We start from the raw sequence: 14,790 nt of genomic DNA, 5'->3' as shown, positions 1-14,790 counted from the left end.
AGACATGACCATCCAATCAGATTGTCAGAAATAACATCACCCAGAGTATATCATCCAAAATGCTCATTTTTATGAAGGCTGAGTATGGTTTGAAGGAAATTTAGGCTGCTATTTCTATCAGGTCAAGTAAGAGCAGGTATAGGCAAACATTTTTGTAACCAATAGGCTATAGGAATTGAGTCATAATGAAAGTAAGCAGGGCTATAGGTTGTCTGTGAGTGATATACAAATTTCCTTGTCAGCACAAGAATAAACAAGCATATTGGAGATGCATGGTCAGATAGAGTTTATTGAGACAGGTTTTCTATGGCCAAATGCCCTTCGTATCATCTACACTTACCCATTTTCAAGCAAGGTAAATATTTCCTCCTGGCTAGGCATGTTTTCATAGAATATTGGAAATGGACAACATTCATTTACAACAATCATGCACTGCTAAAACAAAGAGACAAATATACACACACACACACACACGCACAACAAGCAACTCTGCTTTCAATTTTTGTCAGAAAATTCATTCACAAAGCTTTTGTAAGCCCAGCTGTATGGTAGAAGACTCTTGCCCACAGTGCCATGCTATGGGACTGGACCTAGAACCATCTGGTTGGGAAGCTAACTTCTTAACCACACAATCATGCCAGACATCATCTCTCTCTCTCTTTACTCTTTTACTTGTTTCAGTCACTTGACTGCGGCCATGCTGGAGCACCGCCTTTAGTCGAGCAAATCGACCCCAGGACTTATTCTTTGTAAGCCCAGTACTTATTCTATCGGTCTCTTTTTGCCGAACCGCTAAGTGACGGGGACGTAAACACACCAGCATTGGCTGTCAAGCAATGCTAGGGGGACAAACACAGACACATAAACACACACATACACATATATATATATACGACAGGCTTCTTTCAGTTTCCGTCTACCAAATCCACTCACAAGGCATTGGCCGGCCCGGGGCTATAGCAGAAGACACTTGCCCAAGATGCCACGCAGTGGGACTGAACCCGGAACCATGTGGTTGGTTAGCAAGCTACTTACCACACAGCCACTCCTGCGTCATTATCAGCATTTAATGTTTGTTTTCTATACTGGTATGGGTTGGTCAGTTTGAGAGGAGCTGGCAAGCCAGAGAACTGCACCAAACTCCAGTTGTCAGTTTTGGCACAGTTTCGACAGCTAGATGCCCTTTCTAATGCCAACCACTTTACAGAGTGTACTGGGTGCTTTATACATGATACCAGCACAGCACAGTAATAATCTGTGTGGACAAGAAGAAAACTTAGACAAAAGTAGTTAACAAAAGCAGCTATGAACAGAAGGCTAAGAGGGAGATATTGAAGGGCCTGACTACAAGGTCATCGGTTCAAACTTATCCTCAAAGCTTATGCAATTTGCATAACAACCAAACATAGGGACTGTCTTAATTCCTAGTTGGCATAGCTTAGCATTTTGGAATAGAATTTGATTGTAATACAAGAAAAAAATGTTTTTCTGACAATTCCCATGTATATTTCCAAACCTTACTTAACTGGTAATAATATATATTGAAACCCTGGGAGAGAATACTTTTTAAATAGGACTCCAGCTTATTCAGACATTATAAAAATCACGGAAGTTTTCATGTAGCACAAATTAAACATAAATTATTTTGCGTCAATACGGGGGTGGTTTGCTTTCGAGGAAGAACACCAGATAATGGCATGGGTAATAACATGTACCAACGGAGTTCTTTCTGTAAAATCAATGCAAAAATCTGGGAACAATATGTCCGCATTACATCATTTCGTCTTTGCAAACTAAAGCAATTTTAGATGTTTTAACTTGCACATATGCAAAGTTTAAAATCAGAGATGCATATTGCTGCAGACCTCAAGCAAACAAGAAATATTAGCTTTTTATAAATATATATCTCATTTGGATTTCCTGCGCGTACATTCTGGGATGCGAGCGTAGAGTTAATCACGGAGGGAAATGAGGAAAATAGCGATGAAACGTAGAGGAAATATGATAAAATTAGTCAAGATTACAAGAGGAAATGCTGATGTGAATGTTAGTGTGTGTACGTAAGCCTACGTAAAGAGAAAGGAAAGAGCGCGTAGCTAACAGCTGACTGATTTACTACTACTTAAGTCTGAAAATGGTGAGGAGTGCTCAACTCAACAAGTTGTGACAGCTTGATCACAGACACGAATTATTTTATTTATTTTTTAACACGAAAGACAATACTAAAAATCTGTATTGTGTGAACGTATTTTATGAATGTCATTAGCCACCGTGTTCTGTACGCTTGTGGATAATATACAACGGTGCGCCGTGTGGGCAACTACAACCGTATAAATAGTACTTTAGACTTTACATACACCCTCTCCCTCTCTCTCTTCTACACAATGCAGTGTAGTGTGTGTATGTGTCAAAGTGGATGTGAGAGTTGCGAATCGTGGCGCAAATAAAAGATTCAAAGAATATTTGGATTACAAGCTCATGCAACAAAAGAAGCGTAAATGAGGAATGATTTCCCAAGAGTTCACAGCAATGCAACACGTATCAATAAGGATATAAGACTAAACAGACATTAATTTTAGAGATCGGGTGTTATTTGGCAGCCGAAGACATCCAAGAAGGTGTTATTGTCTAAAGCAGACCGTTAAAAGGAGAAAACTACATGACATGTAGTTATTATCCATTTTCTGGGTTGTTGAAAGAATGACAGTACCCTGCCGAGACAAGTACTGACAAATCACGTCATTTTAAAAGAACTGGAATGACATGAAAGGAAAAGACTTAATGAAATCTTTCCAGAAACTTCCAAAAAGGGAATGTCTTTAATATCAAAACTGATGGCAATTACACACGCACCCATTCAAGTTCCTACAGTGTACACAATTTATTATTTTTAACTATAAAACAATTACGATGCAGTGATGACTAAAGTTTAAAGGTCTTCGACATGTTTCCCATAAACCTTAGCTTAATCGTCAAAAAATCGTTCAAGTTCGTCCTGTCTTCATTTATTTCAAGAGATGTGACATTTTAAAGTGCGAAGTCTCTCTCAACCTGAGAAAACTGACATTGACAATAATCAACGGTTATAGACAATTATTTAGAAATATGGAAGAAAAGGTAAAGAGTTAAAATACAGTACCCCAAACTGGGGAAAAAGCGATTGACACTGCACTTCGTTCCCGGACCAATTAGATAGATAGATAGATGGATAGATGGATGGACGGACGGACAGATAGATAGAAAGACAGACTGACAGAGAGATAGAAAGAAAGACAGACAGACAGAGAGATAGACAGACAGAGAGATAGAAAGACAGAAAGAGATAGATAGATAGATAGATAGATAGATAGACGGACGGACGGACGGACAGAAAGATAGAAAGACAGACAGAGAGATAGAAAGACACAGACAGATAGATAGATAGATACAAGATCTAAAGCGAAAGAACTCACAAATATTAAACTATATATCGTGTGTATGTGAGTGCGCGCGAGTATATATATAGATAGATAGATAGATGCATGCGTGGCACATTTGGTCTACTAGCTCGGATGTAAAAAGATATTAAAAATGCAAACATATCCCTACATGTTGTAAATTAATTATAAATGTTTAAATATTAAGGACATTACTTTGAATAAGAAAACAAGTGTTTTTTTTGTTTTGGTTTGTTTGTTTTTTAATATTACATATGTACATTTATATTTGTGCATGCACATGAATAGTCATTACTATAAGCATACTAGGAATATGTATTAGTAGGAAATATGTTGTAGGAGGAGTATACTGTCTGTGAGTATGGTAATGCAGCCTGCCAACGCAACTCTGCAAAGAGGAATTACTTTGAGAGAGAGAAAGAGAGGGAAAAGTATTTAACAGAGGAATACCTACCTTGAATATTCCATGACTAGACTTTGAGATGGAACTGAGGAGGGGGGAGTCCGATTTAAAAGAGAACTGCTTGAGTTGAGCAGTGTTTGACAAATCGAGTTATTGTTTCTGTTTTCGGTAGCAGTAATAATAATGATAATAATTAATTAATTGAATGTTTAAAGTCTGCTATCGAAACACAGCGATAATAATAAATGTCACGGATCTAGTTGCAGCGGGATAGAAGAATGAACGAGGAAATGCGATAATGAGTCACCGTTACAACTTCCAGGTTGGGTTTAATACAACCATAATGAATTGTTTACAGTCGCATAACATCTTAAACGTGTACTCCATGAACAACTTTAAAACAAATGGTTAATTCATGGCAACTGCAGGCCATATGGAGAAATTACACGATCGGTTATTATTTGGAGAAATATGTATAAATAAAGAGAAAATGTGGGTTACACTTTGCTGATCAGTAACGTCACTGAGCATGCGTGGAAATTGACATCCGACGACACCGGTTCATTCAACTTTTTCTTTTTTGTTCATATTGTTGAATAGGTTTTGGTCTCTCTCTACTGTAGTTGAGATGTTTTACTTAGATTATTTGTACTATTTGCACGTGACTAATGTGTCTGTATAAGTATATATATATATATATGTGTGTGTGTGTGTGTGCATGTATGTAATGTATATGTATGTATTTATGTGTGTGTATGTATGTAACGTATATGTAGTATATATATATATATATATATATATATGTATATGTGTGTATATGTATATATATATATATGTGTGTGTATGCATGTATGTATGTAATGTATATGTATGTATTTATGTGTGTGTATGTATGTAATGTATGTATTTATGTGTGTGTGTATGTAACGTATATGTAGTATATATATATATATATATATATATATATATATATATATATATATAAATATATGTGTGTGTATGTATGTGTCTGTATATGTATATATATATATACATATATGTGTGTATGTATGTAATGTATGTATTTATGTGTGTGTATGTATGTAACGTATATGTAGTGTATATATATGTATATATATATATATATAAATATATGTGTGTGTATGTATGTGTCTGTATATGTATATATATATATATATACATATATATGTGTGTGTATGTAACGTATATGTAGTATATATATATAAATATATGTGTGTGTATGTATGCATGTGTCTGTATATGTATATATATATACATATATGTGTGTATGCATGTATGTAATGTATATGTATTTATGTGTGTGTGTATGTATGTAATGTATATGTAGTATATATATATAAATGTCTGTATGTGTATATATATATACATATATATGTGTGTGTATGCATGTATGTATGTAATGTATACGTGGTATATATATATATATAAATATATATGTGTGTGTATATGTATATGTGTGTATATGTATATATATATATATTTATCTATATATATATATATACATATGATGATGAGTTTGATTTGAGAACATAATCTTTTGTGGAGAATGGCGATTTGACGTCTATATCTAGCATGTTGACTGTCCACTTTTCGTATTCAGTCCTTAATTGGTATATATAAATATTTTAATCTTCGGATTCTTTTTTAATATGCTAGACCACTGGTTTTAATTGATAAATATCAATTTCTACCCTTAATTAATTTTATATATATATACATATATATGTATGTGTATGTAATGTATATGTATGTATTTATGTGTGTGTGTATGTATATGTCTGTATATGTGTATATATATATGTATATATATATACATATATATGTGTGTGTATGTAATGTATATGTATGTATTTATGTGTGTGTATGTATATGTCTGTATATGTATATATATATATATATATATAAAATGAGATAGGGGTTGAAAATTCAACCCACCATGGGATAACATATATCCAATATACTGCTAGAGAGGTACATATATATACATATATATGTGTGTGTATGTAATGTATATGTATGTATTTATGTGTGTGTGTATGTATGTAACGTATATGTAGTATATATATGTATATGTATATACACATATATACTTACACATACATGTACATATGCGTGTGTGTGTGTGATCATAAATTCTTCGGTATGTTAACGAAGGATATTTCGTGAATGTGTAAAAATAGTTGAAATCTTACTCTATGAAGCTTTATGAATTAAAAGAACAAAAATTATACACAACAGCCGACTGACTTCTTCCTATGGGACTGCTAACTCAAGTTGCTTTTCTAGGAGTCGACCAATTAAACCAGGGGTGGGGAAACCCCCGCCCGCGGGCGCAATTGCACCCGCGAGCCTATTTGTATTGCGCTTGTAGGCTGGTACACTCGTATGTACAGAATATAGTAAATTTTTCAATTATATTATTCATACAATATTCGTATGCCTATTTGCGACAAAGGTCGCGTTTCCACTACGACTTAAAACGGTTAAACTCGAACAGAAAATCGTCCGGTAATTGCCATTTGAATGGAAATTTTGTTTTCCCTATAAAACACATATAGCTATGTTTATATCACCCCTTTGTGACCCAACTACACTCTAGCTGGTCAATAAAGAATACCTCATAAGTAATATAAACGTCATAATATAAAGTGGTGGCGTTGATGCAGATGTTACACGTTAATTTAACGTGTTGAACTATATATCGAATTATACAGAGATATATACAAGATCTGCACAAATATAAGAATTAGAACTTGTGATCAGCCCGCGGACCGTTATCTTTGGAAATTTTTGCCCGTCGCACAAGAAAGTTTCGCTACCCCTGGGCTAAACAGACGCATCTTGGCTATTGTCAAGCAACTTTTATCTTTTAACTTTTACTCGTTTCAGTCATTAGTATACGGCCAAGCTGGGGCACCGCCTTGAAGGCTTTGGTTGAGCAAATCTACCCCTGCACCTGTTTGTTTGTTTTAAGTCCAGTTCTTATTCTATCGGCCTCTTTTGCCCAACTAAGAAAGAAGGACGTAAACAAACTAGCACCGGTTGTCAAGCGATGTGAGGATAGTAACACATACACACACACATGCCGATAATATCCCCCTTAAATTGTTGATGATCAACAGCGACAGGAAAGACGAGCGAGAATATTCCAGGGGGAGAATTTCTGGGGAGATAGGACTGGATATGGTGGTTATAGTGGCTGAGTTGGTGGTGGAGAGTAGGTATAATAAGTATGATCACAAGTGGAGAGACGAGTGAGTACCTGACGGATTAGTTTGCTCTGATCAAAAAGCTCTGAGGAGCAGGGGCCATTATCGTAGCGATCGGAAAGACAAAAACAGCACGCCTGTGGATCAGAGGCCGGAATCTGCATTTAGATTAGGCGTCAGACCCAACCTTACCAAGCTATCGTTACCTTTTAGTCTTAGATAATAGTAGGTAAGCAGTCGCAGATATGCTCTAGGTTTGTGTGTGAACGCACAGTAAACCCACTTAAAAAAGAGAAACTTCAAAATCAAACTGCAACTGATTTGCGGGTTTCTTTTAACAGGAACAGTCTCGGAGATGGTATTTTAATTAACAGCATTGTAGGCCCTCGGGAAAATCAATTTTCGGCCCTGTAGTATTTATTGACACTAAACCACCTCATACATAGATCAGAATTGGGCCCTAGACTCGCGAGTTCCCTGGGAAATTTCTCAGTGTGTCCATGCCTTAAGGCGGTTATTCCTTTAATATATAACCTGCAGTTTATATAGTAAAAGTATATACAAATCTGACAAGAAAAAGAAAATCGATGAAAAAAAATATGGAGAGCACTTCTTCCTTATCATACATCGTTTCTTAAATGGCACAATTGTTTTTCGTTGGCCTTATAGCGGCAGAAATGTAAAAGATAGTACGAGGATGATTCTAATCTGTATTGTATGTAGATGCAGCTTTCTAGATGGGGAACATAGAGATTGGCATTCTGTGATAATCACCGATATCAAGGTTTGGGTTTATCAAGTACAAATGAAGACAATTTTTCCGTGCAATTTAGTTAACAGTTATTCAGCGACAGAAATGAAAGATACCTCTGCTCTGACATACAAAAACATCTGATTCAATACTTAAACCGTTTTCTAACAATTATAATAGCTGGGGGGAAAAAAGTGACAAAGTTTAGAATATTAAGTTTTTGTATTTCGTTTCTTAATGTGAACTCATGTGTTGAAACACATTTTGTTTTATCTTGGGGACGGTCATTATGCCAAAAATAAACACATGCACTGATTTTATTTCACTTCTGTTATTATTTGTCAATTAACTATTGAACCACTTCACTAATTGAACGTTTCGGTTAATCGTTCAATCAATCAATCAATCAATTAGGGTTTTTTTTTATTCAAAACCCTTTCGTCGCCATTCGCAAACTCATCAATGACATATCCTCTCTATTCCGAGTCTTTAACAAACTTAGCTGCTTGATTAATTGATCGAATGATTAATCAAACAATCGATTAGTTAATATGTTAAATGGTTAATCAATTGACTAATAATAATAAAAGAAGTGAACTACAATTGGTGCGTGTGCTTATTTTGGCATATGACCCTTCCGAGGTACAATGAAAATAAGTGACTAAGTACCTTGCAACAATTGTTGACTCTGCTGTTGGTGCAGCTTAATTTTCTTTACGTCTGCGATATATAGTCATAAACTGCAGTTCCGGGGAACGATTTATACAATTCAGTGAATTGCTTGGAGGAAGAACTTTTAACTTCCATCAGTCAAAATGTCAAGGGATTCTATAATTGTGTTACAGTCAGTCTTACGATGGAGCAAGCACCATGTTGGGTGAAATATATGGATTCTAAACCAAAGTTAAAGAAGCTGCATCCTTTATTCCGCTGTGTACATAATTAAATTTTGACTTTAGTTGACTTTAGTTTGTGTGTGTATGTGTGTTTGTGAAAGTGTGCTTATGATTGTTTGTTTGTGAGTGTGTGTGTGTGTGTGTCCTTGTGCCTTTGTTTGCCCCACATGACAAACGGTGTGGGAGTATTTACGTCCCGGTAACTTAGCGGTTCAATAAGTGAGAACAACAGAATAAGAGCCAGGTTTTAAAAATTAAGTAGAAGGGTCGATTTTTTCGACCAAACACTTCAAGGCAGTGCCCAAGCATGGCTGCAGTTCAGTTACTGAAACATGCAAAAGATATGTCATGCTTCTCAATAAACCCCCAACCACCTCACAATTTTCAAGAACACTTTGGAATTTCTGCGAGTATTGCTCATCCAAAGAATTACAAAAATGTAATCAAGGTACGGAGGCACATGGCCTAGTGGTTAGAGCAGTGGACTCGTGGACAAGGGATCGTGGGTTCGAATCTCAGACTGAGCAATGTGTGTGTTAATGAGCGAAACACATAAGCTCCACGCGGCTCCGGCAGAAGGTAATGGCGAATTTCTGCTGACTCTTTCGCCACAACTTTTTCTCACTTTTTCCTCTTGCATCTAGCAGCTCACCTGTGATGGACCGGCGTCCCGTTCAGATGAGGAACCTACATGCCATTGAAACCGGGAAACCGCCCTTTATTAGTCAGGCATGGCTCGAGAAGGAACAAATAACAATCAAGATAGGTAACGGCTTCTCATCTGATTCTGCTTTTTGTAAAAGTTATGAAAAACGTACGAGATAAGTTTAAGAATGTCTCAATTCAAACAAAGGAAGAGTGGATCAACCAAGCTGCCTCAAAAATGTAAACACAGAATAGAAGCAGTGCAAGGAACGTAAAAGACAAAGAGGCTATAATGAATCATAGACGAGAAAAAGATTAGTTGATGCACGAAAGAAGTCTTCGTTAAATATTTTCTAGTATCCGGAGATTCGGTTATAAATAGAACAGATAAAAGATTTGGGTATTAAAAAATGTTGTTGCCAAAATTAATTGCTTTAGATCTAAAGTATTTTGACCACGCAGGTAAGATGAAATTAGAATTTTTGGCAGACACGGTCGAACAGAAATCATTCAACAGTTTATTTTATTCAAAGACACGTGAGATGAGGCAAGTGTGCATCACCATCTACTTCAGGGATCGGCGAACCGGGGTAAAAAAAAAATGAAGTTCTTGTGGATAATGAGGGCTCATTAGACGTAAGTAAAATTATATAACAAATGTGTTCCTTGTTATGACAGAAATTTTTCTTCTGGTAACACTGCATCTGTCCAATGTAATAGACGTGTTTAGGAAACGTCACACCATATTTTATCGCATTTGTTTTATACTTTTTATATTTAAATTTTGTTTTCCATATAAATAGATTCAATAAACCTCATGAATTCAAAGAGTCAATGATTTTCTTCCTTTCAAATGAAGTAAGCAACGTCGGCGTAAAAAACAAAATGGCGCCGTGACACATTACCAGAAAATTTTTAACTCATTGATTATACATTTTATGAAAGGCGCCTATTTTGTAAAATGTACTCTGTGAGAGCGGTCGCTGCCCTTCGTCCCCTATTAGCTAAGCCACTGATTTCAATACACGAACATCAATACTGCATTTATCCCAAACTATTCACTGTGTCGGCTATCACGTTTTTCTGATTTGTTGTTGTTATTGTTGTTGTTTTTAATGGGCGTATGCGTGGATGTGTGGTAAGAAGTTTACATCCCAACCACGTGGTTCCGGGTCCAGTTGTACTGCATGACACATTGAGCAAGTGTCTTCTGCTTTAGCCTTGGGTCGACCAAAACCTTGTGAGTGGATGTGATAAACGGAAACTAAAAGAACCCTCCTCATTGATAGATAGATAGATAGATAGATAGATAGATAGATAGATAGATAGATAGATAGATAGATAGATAGATAGATAGATAGATAGATAGATGTATATGTGTGTGTGCATGTGTGTGCATGTATGTGTCTTTGTGTTTGTCCTCCACCACTGTCTAACAATCAGTGATGGTGTGTTTACGTCCCCGTAACTTAACGGTCCGACAAAAGCGACCGATAAATTATTTACCAAGCTTTTAAAAAAGCTAAGTCCTATGGTTGATTGATTCGACTAAAAAAATTCTTCAAGGCGAAGCCCCAGCATGGCCGCAGTCTCATGACCGAAACAAATAAAAGAAAGATAACAGAATGTCGAGGTCCCAATTAAAAGCCAATTGAATACTGGGGATTGTTTAAAATGAATTCGTAGAAAAGTTTGCATAGGAGCTGGCATGGCAGAGTAGTTAAGACACTCGCTTTGCAACCATGTGGTTCTGAGTTCAGTCCTAGCACCGCTTCTCGAGCTCGGAAAGCAATCTTGTTTCACCATGCTGACCTTAACTTGAGGATCCTGTTTTTCAAGTGACCCGTAACCCTTTCGATACCCTGGCTGGGCGCGGCGTGTTGTGTTCTTGAGCAAAACACTTCATTTCACTTTGCACCAGTCCATTCAGCTGGTAAATGGGTAACCCTGCCACTGATTAGCGTCCCGTTCAGAGAAAACGTTGTGATTGCGATTGCTTACACGCCATGGAAATCGGGTGACCGACTCTGTGAACCATAAAACTCGAGACAATAACGTCCAGGGCTTGTTATTGATGATGATGATGATGATGATGATGATGATGATGATGATTAATCCCTTTGTCCGTCTCATTCCTTAGATTCCTCATTAAACATTTACACCAGTGGTTCCCAACCTTTTCACTACCAAGGGCCCCTTTTATTTAAATGAGTTTTCCTACGGACCCCTTTTAAGACGCTTATCCTTACACACACACATCAAATAGATGTCTTATAAAACTATTCCGCACGTACAATAACAGCCATACCGACAATACAACACACCTCCATCATCAGCTGCCGCCACGGATATCACTATGGTTTCGACACCTGAGCAGTACCATTCAGTCCGGCGGTGTCCACAGCACTAAAAATAAATGTTGTTTGGGGACAAACATACTTTAGATATCACCACATTTATTCCATCTTAATTCTAGGATGGATTAAACACTAACATTATTAATTAAACCACAACGAAGAAAGCACATTTACCTATGTACGATAACAGTATCGGTAAATTCGTCATGCTTGACCGGTAAATCTATAAGGTTTTTTTTTAATTCTCTTTCTGCTTATTTTCTCTTATTTCTGTCTGCTGAAGAGCGTAGGCTGCATATGTAAAAGAATTTTTCATTTTCCCGAGCGTCAAACTAATACACCTGCTTGTTGTTCGCACACCTGTTTTCGTCTTTTCTATAAATTTTGACTATATATATATATATATATATTTACGAAATTTTGAATTTAGTTCATGGACCCTCAATATTACCTTTGCGGACCACCAGGGATCCGCGGACCACAGGTTGAGAACCACTGACTAACAATAATTCCTTCCTTAGCGAAAAAAAAATGGAAAAAACTGAATTCCTATTTTATTCCTTTCTTTTCCTACCACCTTCAACTTGCTAATGTTCAGACTTAACAGAAACAGCTTTATCGATTCCACAAGCCCGTGGGACGCTGGTTGTGAGGTCATGAGAAATGCCTTTCCTCGTTTACCGAGGAACTAATTAATTTTTAAAAGAATGATCGTGTTTGTATGTTTAAAGTTGACTCGACGCTAGCGTAATATAACTTTAGAGGGAATTTTTGATTAGTGAAAATAATTATATTTAATCGTGTGTGAGCTGACGTGAATGTACATTAGGTATCTCGGTCATAGCAAGGTGTCACTTTTTTTAGGGAGAATGACGACGTTGTTAACGCAGGAAGTTAAATGAGTTACAAAATATCGTGTGTTGAATAACTTAAATACGTTATAACAATGTGCATCTCTCTCTCTCTCTCTCTCTCTCTCTCTCTCTCTCTCTCTCTCTCTCTCTCTCTCTCTCTCTCTCTCTCTCTCTCTCTCTCGCCCTCGAAAAGACTAAACTAAACAATAAACCATTGAAATCTGAGCCTCGTTTGCATGAATTTGTCGAACGTAACACACCAACAACATCACACCACTTATTTCTCTTGATTTCCTTTCAAAGTTTTGCTTTGACTTTAAAAATGATTTAACAATGAACGTTAAAGATTGCTGAAATAGACCCTAGTATATTATAGGACAGTGATCTCTTTTTAAATCAGAATAAGCGCTTTACTTCCTGGTTTGTATTTATGGTGTTAAGACAGTTTCACCAGCGTAGCTAGAGTGTGTACCGCCGGGGTGGCCTTTCCGTTTGCCGCCTCCGGACCCCATGAAAAACACATATTGCCTACAGCAGACCCAAAAGTTCCGCCCGGGGAGGACCGCCCCTACCGCCCCGGCCCCAGCTACACTAGTGGACAGTTTATCTAAGGTGTTTTGGAGATACAGTCTCATAAACTACGTTTTAGACATTTTTGGTAAGAGTTAAGGATTTCTGTGGATAAATTTTCGGTAGAAACATTATTTCTTTCGTTTTCTACCAGTGTACAGAAATCACTAGCCACATCGCGGTTCACCTATCACGCGCTCAGTACGTCGCGGATTTTCCTGGCTAATATATGTAAATTTATATCGCGGACTCCTCAGTATGTCCGGGTCTGCGGCCGATAGATGTTTATCTTTTTTTTTTTTTAGATTTTAATTATTTCCGTGGGAGGTTTTAAAACGTAACACCTGCGATAATCGTGGGATTACTGTATATAACTTTTGAAGGTAGATATTACTCAGAAATTGAAAGAGTGAAAAAATGGAGTAAAGTCGCGTGTAACTTGTATGAAAAGTCAATGTGATCTGTTGTGTTTTACAAAAGGACCTTTTTATCTCTTTGTGTTTTTTTTGTACGATACAATATGGCGGCAAACTGACAGGATGATCAGCACGTAGGGCAAAATGCTTAGCGACATTTCTTTCGGCCCTTCACATTCTGAGTTCACCGAGGTCAACTTTGCCTTTGACACCTTCAAAGTCGATAAAATAAAGTACCAGTCAAGTACTGGGGTCGATGTAGTCGACTTGATCCCTCCTCTCAAAATTTGTTGGCTTTGAACCATTCAGTGGACCGGAATCCTGCTGAGAAGGAATTATGTGATTTCAGTCACTTATATACGCCGTGGAAACAGGGTAGATGGCCTTATAAGTCCGAGGGAAATCTGTGTATCTACTTTAAGTATGATAACACAGATTGCTATTTTGTACTAATACTGCCTCCTTCGCTCATAACGAATTATTGTTATTACTTAACTGCAGGATAGGCCTGGTCTAGCAGAACCTATGACCAAAGGTTTTCCACGTATTTCCACCGACTACAACATCCAAAGAACGCATTCTTGTTTTAAGATATAGGGTGTAATGTGACTGTTGTATCTAGCAGAACGAGCGACTCCATAGAAGAACTCTTGTTTGTGAAGATGGCTGTCAGGGTGTTATTGCTCATTATGCATATTTCCAATGTTAAACCTGCTACGTGCTTCAACAGCCGTTCTGTTAATGTTGACATCAGGAACCCAACACTATTCGTTACCGATTTATCAATCTGCCATTGATCATAATCAAGATTGCAATCTTCTCAAGGAAATATTCTAAAAATATACATCTATCTCAAAAATACTCTCATAATTAATTCCTCTGATTCCGACAGCGAAATAATCGTCAACAAACAATTTGCTTTTTGTTTTCCGTTTGCTCTTTGTTTTTCATTTTCTTTTTGTTTTCTTTCGCTATTTAATGCAAGAATGGCCGTTGGTAGTTGGTATTAATCAAATAAAACTTGTTAAATTTCTAGTATCTACGAAAAACAGTCCCCAGAAACCAATCTATCAATCAAGAAAAAAGTCATTAACAACCGGCTGTTTTATTTTTGATCTGCAAAATAATTCTATACAAAATAAACAAACGGGAAGTTCTATTTTACATGGTTTTTCTTTTTCTTTTTACATCACTATTTCAGGTACTTCACACATTTTCAGAAGAAATTAAG

At 36.8% G+C, this 14,790-nt stretch overlaps 1 protein-coding gene across 3 annotated transcripts in view; it reads right to left on the bottom strand.

Moving 5' to 3' along the window:
* LOC115214944 (kelch-like ECH-associated protein 1) overlaps positions 1-14,790 on the bottom strand; it is a 178,916-nt gene that overhangs the window by 58,034 nt on the left and 106,092 nt on the right. Inside the window, exon 1 of one of the 3 annotated variants that reach the window (XM_029784029.2) lies at positions 3,892-4,374. The exons of the other annotated variants lie outside the window; for them this stretch is intronic. The gene's annotated coding sequence lies outside the window, so the exon portion shown is untranslated. Of the gene's footprint in view, positions 1-3,891; positions 4,375-14,790 lie in introns of those variants that run through there. 3 annotated transcript variants of the gene reach the window in all.

This window comes from Octopus sinensis, linkage group LG8 (assembly GCF_006345805.1).
Source record: "Octopus sinensis linkage group LG8, ASM634580v1, whole genome shotgun sequence".
Taxonomy (NCBI): Eukaryota; Metazoa; Mollusca; class Cephalopoda; order Octopoda; family Octopodidae; genus Octopus; species Octopus sinensis.
Note: the sequence above shows the minus strand (reverse complement) of the source record. Positions and strands in the feature narration are given on the sequence as shown.